The sequence below is a fragment of the Rhea pennata genome, unplaced genomic scaffold (genome assembly GCF_028389875.1).
Source record: "Rhea pennata isolate bPtePen1 unplaced genomic scaffold, bPtePen1.pri scaffold_51, whole genome shotgun sequence".
NCBI lineage: Eukaryota > Metazoa > Chordata > Aves > Rheiformes > Rheidae > Rhea > Rhea pennata.
The window spans coordinates 426,407-434,355 of NW_026907687.1; the positions used below are offsets into that span (position 1 = coordinate 426,407).

At 50.4% G+C, this 7,949-nt stretch overlaps 1 non-coding gene across 1 annotated transcript; it reads right to left on the reverse strand.

The window, feature by feature from the left end:
- Positions 1-1,599: 1,599 nt before the first annotated feature.
- On the reverse strand, positions 1,600-1,671 carry TRNAD-GUC (transfer RNA aspartic acid (anticodon GUC)). Its single transcript has one exon. It is a non-coding gene; the product is annotated as a tRNA-Asp (tRNA).
- Between the last annotated feature and the right edge of the window lie 6,278 nt (positions 1,672-7,949).

Below are 7,949 nucleotides of genomic sequence, written 5' to 3' on the forward strand. Positions count from 1 at the left end.
GTTCCTGGCTTGTGCTGCAGAGCCTGCACAGCATGGAGAGCTGGCCTTTCAGCAGACCTCTAGCCTGGGGCTGTCTCCTTGCTTGGGCCTCATCTCAAAGCCTCTGCACCCTTTTTCCCTTCATGGGGGCTCCATGTCCAAGTAAGGAAAGGCAAGGAACTTTGGGGCTCAGGAGGTGCTCAGAACTCTCAAATATTTCTACATTGTGTCTGTAACTTTTTTATTACTAAGCATAATCCCCATCCCTCCATCCCTAGGTGGAGGTTCCTGAGGGGGTGGAGGTGGAAAGCAGCAGCCTGCTCTGCCCAAAGACAGCAGGATGCTGCCCTCTAAGAAGAGCCGCATTGCCCAAGGACCCAGCTCTATGCCTGATCTTGTGCTGATCATTTGCACATGCCTTGTGAGCTGGGGTGCCTTGGCCACCTTTGGTGTTAGAGCAAGAGCTTCCCTATGTTTTGGGCTCCCTTTCTTTCTGGGTTTTGGAGCCAAAGGAAGGTTGCAAGTGGAGCCATGCCACAGGAGTGTGCAAGTGGCAAGCATCCTGCTTACATCTCTTCTTGCTGGTCCTTGGACACTGTGTTTGTAGACTAGCTGGCACAGCAGAGCTCTGGCATGAGGTTGATGGCTGTTGCTGTGCTGAGTTGATCTGACAGTGTCAGACAACCTTTCCAGTGAAGCTGCTCCTTGGGCTGATCTCTGTACCTTGGCCCTAGACATGGAAGTGTCATCCTGCTGTTCTTGTGTAGGTGCTCCGGGGCAAAGGCTCACAGCTCAGACTTGATGGTAATAAAGGAAAGGTGAGAGCAGCTGTTGCTTTTTGTGGTTTGTCCTCAGGGTGACAGAGTGGAGATGTCCCATGTCCTGGAGAGAGTCTTGGCAGGAGATGAAAGCTGTTTGCAGAAGACTGTTATGTTTGGAGTGATAACAGCATAATCGATAATAAAGTTATCATTAATGCTCTGCAGGAGCCTCCTGGACTGTTTGTGCCTAGCTGTGTTGTCCCTCCAGCAGATATCGGCGTGGTTGAAGTCCCCCATGAAAACCAGGGCCTGCAATTATGACGTTATTTCTAGCTGTCTGTTGAAGGACTCATTGACTTCCTCTTCCTAGTCAAGTGGCCTGTAGCAGACACCCACAACAGTGTCCCCATGTTAGCCTGGCCTTTAAACCTCACCCATAAGCTCTTGACTGCTTCCTCCTCCACCCCTAGACAGAGCTTGATTCATTCCAGTTGCTCTCTCACATAAAGAGCAACCCCACCACCTCGCCTTCCTGGCCTGTCTTTCCGAAAAAGCACATAGCCGTCTGTGGCAGCATTCCAGTCATGCGAGCTCTCACCATGTCTCTGTGATAGCAATGAGATCATGGCCCTGAGACTACATGCAGATCTCCACTTCCTCCTGCTTATTCTCCATGCTGCATGCATTGGTGTACGGGCATTTCAGAGAGATAGTCATGCCTGCAGGTTTCCCAGGAAGGGTGTAGGGGGGTCCCCCATAGCGATGTCCTACACGCACATCCTCAGCTGTATACACCGGTTGGAGACAACCTAACCCGTTTTGTGGTTACCCTCTCTAGAAGAAAAACTGCTGCCACAGCCTCCCCGTCGGGGAATTGAACCCCGGTCTCCCGCGTGACAGGCGGGGATACTCACCACTATACTAACGAGGAGCTGCTTCCTTTCCCCACATGAAGAGACAAAAACAGATTTAGTATAGAATTGTTAATACAGGCTTCTTCAAAAGAGTGCCAAGGCTTTCAATTCAAGTAACAGTATCTCAAACATGGAGATCTTGGAGCCTCTACTTGAAGGCCTTCTTGCATTTCCTTCAGACTTTATCATAAAATGTTCACTAATGTTGCCCCACTACCAAAAGGGAAAGGGGGCAAGGAGGAAGGCAAAAAGCTGAGGACCTAAGACTTGGGGACCAAGACATCCTGGAGGGTCAAAACATCTAGAGGCAAAACTGGGAAAAAATGGCAGAGCGTGGGAAAAAACGGTGAAAGAACAAAAAAGATAGAAAAAGAGCAAGGAGAAATACAGAGGGGTGTGGGGGGTGGGGAGGAAGAAAAGGAAAAAAAGGAAAATGGGGAAAATGGTGGAAAAAGAGTAAACCAAAAAAACAGAGAAAAACAAGACAAATGAGGATAAAAGGCAAAAAATAAGGGGAGGGAAAAATCAAACATACATCGAGAAAACATCAATAAAATATTGACAAAGAAACAAAAAAAAAAAAAAAAAAAGAAACACCCCCCGAACCCCCCTCAAATCCCCTGGAAAAAAAAAAGTATGGAATGTAAAACAAAAAAGTAAAACAAAAAAAAAGAGCATGGGGGGAGGGGAAAAAAAGTGGGGGTAATGAGCAAGGAAAAAAGCACCAGGGCCGCACCCCAGGGCAGGGGAGCCTGGTCTCACTCTGGAGCAGAGGTCCAGCTGAAGACGTGACATTCTCTGTTCCTTGTGTTCCCCTCCTCCTGGGAAACGTTCACTGAGCTAAAGCAAAATAATTACCTTTGGTCCCTCTCTAAAGAATCAGAGAGACCAGTTACAACATTGTTACTTGTTTCATCAGAGGATGGTAATCTACAAGACGTGGAAAAATCACATCCTGCAAATCCATATTCCCATGTCCTAACTAGTCAGGACACCTAGAAGCAGACAAGAAGAAGCAGATAAGAAGGGAGCTAATTTATCCATGGTTCAGATTTTCATACAGATGAGACAATATGGGCATAAAAGTGCATCCAGAAGCCCCTAGGCTCGACAAGAAGTTGACCATGAACCAGCAATGTGCTCTTGTGGCCAAAGGTATCCTGGGGTGCATTAGGAATAGTGTTGCCTGCAGGTTGAGGGTGATGATCCTGCTCCTCTACTTAGCCTTGGTAAGGCCACATCTTGAGTACTGTGTCCAGTTCTGGGCTTCCCAGTACAAGAGTGACATGGAACTACTGGTGAGAGTCCAGAATAGGGTCAAAGATGATCAGAGGGCTGGAACATCTGCCCTGTGAGGAACGGCTGTGAGAGCTGGGCCTGTTCAGCCTGGAGAAGAGAAGCCTGAGAGGGGATCTTATCAATGTCTACAAATACATTAAGGGAGGGTGTAGAGAGGATGGGGCTGGACTCATTTCTTCAGTGCCAAGAAACAGGACAAGCAGCAGTGGGCACAAACCCAAACAGAGGAAAGAAAATGAGGAAAAAATTCTTTATTGTGGTGGTGGCAGAGCACTGGGACAGGTTGCCCAGAGACACTGTGGTGTCTCTTCTGGAGATACTCAGAAGCTGCCTGGAGGGGATCTTGTCTAATGTGGCCAAGGTTACCTTGTTTGAGCTCGGAGGTTGGACTAGATGATCTCCAAAGGTCCCTTCCAACCTCAACCATTCTGTGATTCTGTGATTTTGTAAGTGCTGCCCATGGGTTGTGCCTAGATCTGCCCAGCTTCAGCTCTATCCTGTTTAGGTATCTCCCGCAGCAGCTGAAAAACTCTTTGCATCACTGATATCAAGCTGAAGGGAAAGTTGAGGGGACATACTCAGGGCCAGATGAAGAGCCCTGCTGAGCTCCACAGCCCATTGTGCTGAGCAGATCTCTGTCCAACGGACTTGCCCCTTGCACATGGAGTACAGCCAGGCTGCACTGAGGAAAGGACACAATTGATTCAAGGGCTTGCATCCATCCCAGAGAAATGCAGTGAAAGCCTCCAAGCAGTGGGGAGAGTTGGTATGTGAAGTTCTAAAGCAGAAACTCCCATCTTGTGCAAGAGGGAAATGATCTGTAACCCTTTGAGATGTTTCCCTCTCATGAGAAAAGAGAGAAAAAAAATAGTTTATTCCACCTCAGGGTGGTAACAAGTCCCAGAAATCCTACTGTGCCCCAGGTGGAAATGCTGATTCCTGACACTCTCTGTTTCCAATATGCTTTGATTGTGTCATGAGGAAGGAGAGACTGTGACAGGACCTCCCCCTGCTCAGAGTGAAGATGTTTGGAAAAACATCAACTGCAGATTCAAGCAAAACCAGGGAATGGGATTTCTCAAAGACCCCGATGCCTAATGGCAGATACCAAAAGCATGGAGGCAGGGAGGTGGGGAGCTCCAGTGTGTAACTGCCCCACATATCTGGGAGGGACAGCTTCCAGTGAGTGAATGTCCCACAGTGAGGAGTAGAAGGCTGTAACTGCTGGTTATCACCTTGGTATGAAAAAGGGCCTCCTTTCTGCTGGCATTTCAGGGCTGCTACCTCCAGAGTCTTCTCCTGCTATCTCACAATCATTGCAGGCAAGGCTGCTCCTGACCATCATATCCATAACCAGTTGTAGCTTCTTTATCACAGTCAGGTCCAGTAGAGCGCTCTTCCCCCATGGCAGCTGAGTTTCAGCTACAGACACCTGATCAGGAAGAGCAGCAGATGAGGCCTTCTTCACACAACTGGAAGAAGCTTCATGTGTGCAAGCCCTGGTGCTCACTGAGCCTGATACTGGCTGGAGGGACAACACAGCAAGGCACAAGCCATCCAGGAGATTTCTGGAGTGCATTAACAACAACCTCCTGACACAGGTGATGGAGGAGCTGACGAGGAAAGGAGCTCTGCTGGCCATAAAGGTCACAAGTGTGAGCTTCATCTCCTCAAGAGACAAGCCAGAGGAGCCACATCCAGACCCTGGTGATCCATGGCGCAAGCACAAAAAGTCATGGGAGAGGAAAATTGCTGCCATTTTGCAGCAGGTGTGTGTGAACAGGCAGTGTGGGAGCACAAAGCTGTGTGCTTGTGGGGGCAAATGCAGGTCTCCTGGGAAAGGCACCAGGACATGATGTGTGCAGAAGAGAGGAGTCCAGACTGTTCCCTCTGTTTCACAGACACACTGGGGAGGCTGCTCCAGAGTCATCATCTCAGGCCAGCCCCACAGTGCCCGGGAAGTGCGGGGCCCCGGGGCCCAGCCGCTGCCCCACAGGGCTGGGCTCTGCCGCAAGGGCCCCGTGGGGCTCCTTGCTGCCCTGCGTCCTGGGGTTGAGCTGGGTGTGGGGGGCAGCTCTGGGGCCTGTGCTGGTGCTAGCCATGGTGCCGGTGATGGGGGCCCTGGGCATGGTCGGGGTGTTGGAGCCCATGGGCAGTGTGCTGCTGCCCCCAGGGCAGGGCAGGGCCATGTCCTCTTGCCCCTTCTGCCCTGGCTCCCTCCCCACGGCAGCCCCAGGGCTCAGCAGCTGCTCTCTGCAGGGCTGGGCTGGGCCCCAGAGGATAAATCCAAAGGGCTGAGGAGCCCCAGGAGCACAGGAGCCTTGGGGCTCAGGGCAGCCCTGTTCCCAGGATCCAGCAGTCCTGGCTGCCACATTCTCCCCTGAACCAGGAAGGACCCTCAGGCAGGGCTCTTGTGGCAGCCCCCACACTGTCCAGTCACCCCACAGATCAGGGCCCACAGCCATTTTTGCAGTTAACAGTCTCTGTGCGACATGTCAGGAAGCAGCCCCTGCAGCCCTTACCCTTGGTGCAGAGCTATAGGAGACTTGGGAATAAACAGCTGGAGTCTAAGCTGATAGTGTAAGTCCAGGAGCCTCCATCTGGCTTTGTCCCTTGCCCTCAGCTCACCTCTCTATGCAGGGAGGAAGGATGCTCTTCCTTTCTTGTCACCCAAAACTCCTCTCCAACACGTCCCTGCTCCTCTGTCTGTTAGCAAGTGGTCCCAACATGTTCCCGCTGCCTCCTGTCCCTGCTGCTTGCCATGAAGAGCTCTGAAGGGCAGCAGTGGGGAGCGTGAGAGCAGTGCCCAGCAGTGCCCGGGCCTTGCAGGGAAGTGAGGACATCACTGTGGCACCAGGGAGACCTCCCTGTGATGTGCCACATCCCACTGTGACCTCAGCTCGTGTCACTTGGGGACTCAGTAGGTCATTCCCATGGAGATGGCACAGCCAGTGAGAGAGCAGCGAGATTTCCCATCATATTCTGGAAAATAGTCATCTCCTCTCGCCCCAGTTAAGTTCCAAATATTTCCAATAAACCTTTCAGGAACATCTCCAGATGCTGCCAAAGGCTGTGAAACATTTAAAATGAGGCACTAGAGAGGTCCTGTCTGTGCAACTGCACCAACAGGTCTCTGCACTGGGCAGACCTCTGCATGTAGCTGGGGCTTGGGGGTTGGATTGGAGGTTGACACCTTTCAAAGACAGGATCAAAGTCATATGGCATCCACATGACAGCACAAAGTGTGACCAGGCACTGAGATGCTTTTAGTGAGCTTGCAAACCGTTTTCCCCCTGTGGGTCACTTTTGTGAGCTTCAAAAATGATAACTACTGTGGGTCACTCTTTGTAGAAGTAGGAGGTAGAGCAGTATGGGACAGGATGTAGTCTTCCTCCCTGAAGCACCAAAACAGATTAAAAAAAAATCGGTAAGATTTCCTGGTCTGTAGTGCTTGAGATGGAGACAAGACGCCACAAAAGAGCAAATGTGCCCTTAATACACATCATCCAGAAAGCGTTACCTGGGATGCTGCTCCTTGCCAGACTCCAAAGCCATAGGGTAGACCAGGTAGTAAATAGGAGGAAGTGTTCCCTTGTTCCATGAATTTTGTCCAGCTTTCCTTCTGGCTGAGCCTGGGGAAAGCAGTTCTCATCTCTGGAGCTCTCTTGGTCCTTGGGCTTTTCCATGTCACCTTGGGGCAGTGCTTCTCCCCGGGTACAGCCCCTGACACCCTGCATAACCCCAGCACCCTGCCTATCTTGGGAGACTGTACAGCCCTGGCTCCCTGAATCCCCCACATTTTTGACCCCGGGCTTCTGAGGACATGCCCACACACTTAAGTGCTGCTGTCCAGGCTCTGGTGCAGAGTTGGAAAGCCAGTGCTGTGCCTCCGGACCTGCATTTTGGCTCATTCGGGTGTTTGTGAGGTGACCAGCTCCCAGCTCTGCAGCTGCTGGAGTTTGAGAATGTCCCCACACCCAGCCTTCTTGATTGTCCTAGTTTTGCATTGTCCTGGGGCTATTCTTGCAGAAGAGAGGCCCCATCCCTCTTGAATACTGTCAGAGATGGGGCTTCCAAGTCACTGCAAAAGGAAGGACTCCTTTACTTCTTTGGGTTGCTTATTGAACCCTTAGCGCTGCCTAGCTGACGCTGTGAGCCCCAGCCCTGCACCCTTAGCTCTTCACCTTGTCTATTGTATGTCTGCTCAAAGACTTCTCTAGGCACCTGGGGCATGGGAAGTGTTGCTTTAGAGAGCTCACTCAAAGATGTTTCACGTTGTGGAGCTGAAGGCCTGGTGGAGGCTAGTCTAGGACATGGCCATGCCCCTGTATCCTCTCCTGCTGCTGCTGTGAGGGTCCAGGAATGTCTGTGGGGAGAGCAGTGGGTTTTGTGTGGGTGAGATGGGTTTCCCTGCACATGCCTGAGTCCTGCAGGAGTGGCTCAGAGTAACCAGGAAAAATCTCTTTTCTCTAGGGCATCAAGGCTTTTGCAGAGAGATATACACCCTGGTCCTAGAGGCCCAAGATCAGCATAGCCTAAAGCATGGCCCTGTACCCGTAGGAGAAGTGTTGTTCTCTCTTCTTTTTCCACATGCTCCGATTAAATTGACATTTTCTATCATCACATTTACAGCACCCTAACTGGACATTTTAAGTTTCCCTTTTTTCAAGTTTTCCTCCTTCTCTTACTCTTGATTAATAAATATACTGAGCTGCTGATCTGCCCTTCAGGGAGTTTAAGGCTTATTCCTTCTTTCAGTAATCTGTCCCTTTAGCCAAGTCGTTAATTCTGATTGTGTCTACCGTTTCTGATCTGTCCGAAAGATTTCTAGAGAGGCTACCTCTTGTGGAAGGTGAACATCATTGAAGGTAACTTAGTATAGTGTTGAGGAGTGTAATTATTTGTAATGAGACTATGTCATATTTTGTCTCTATCTTTTTATCTTCTTTTTTATGTTTTTGTAATTAGGAAAAGTCCCTGTCGATTTGTAGCTAGT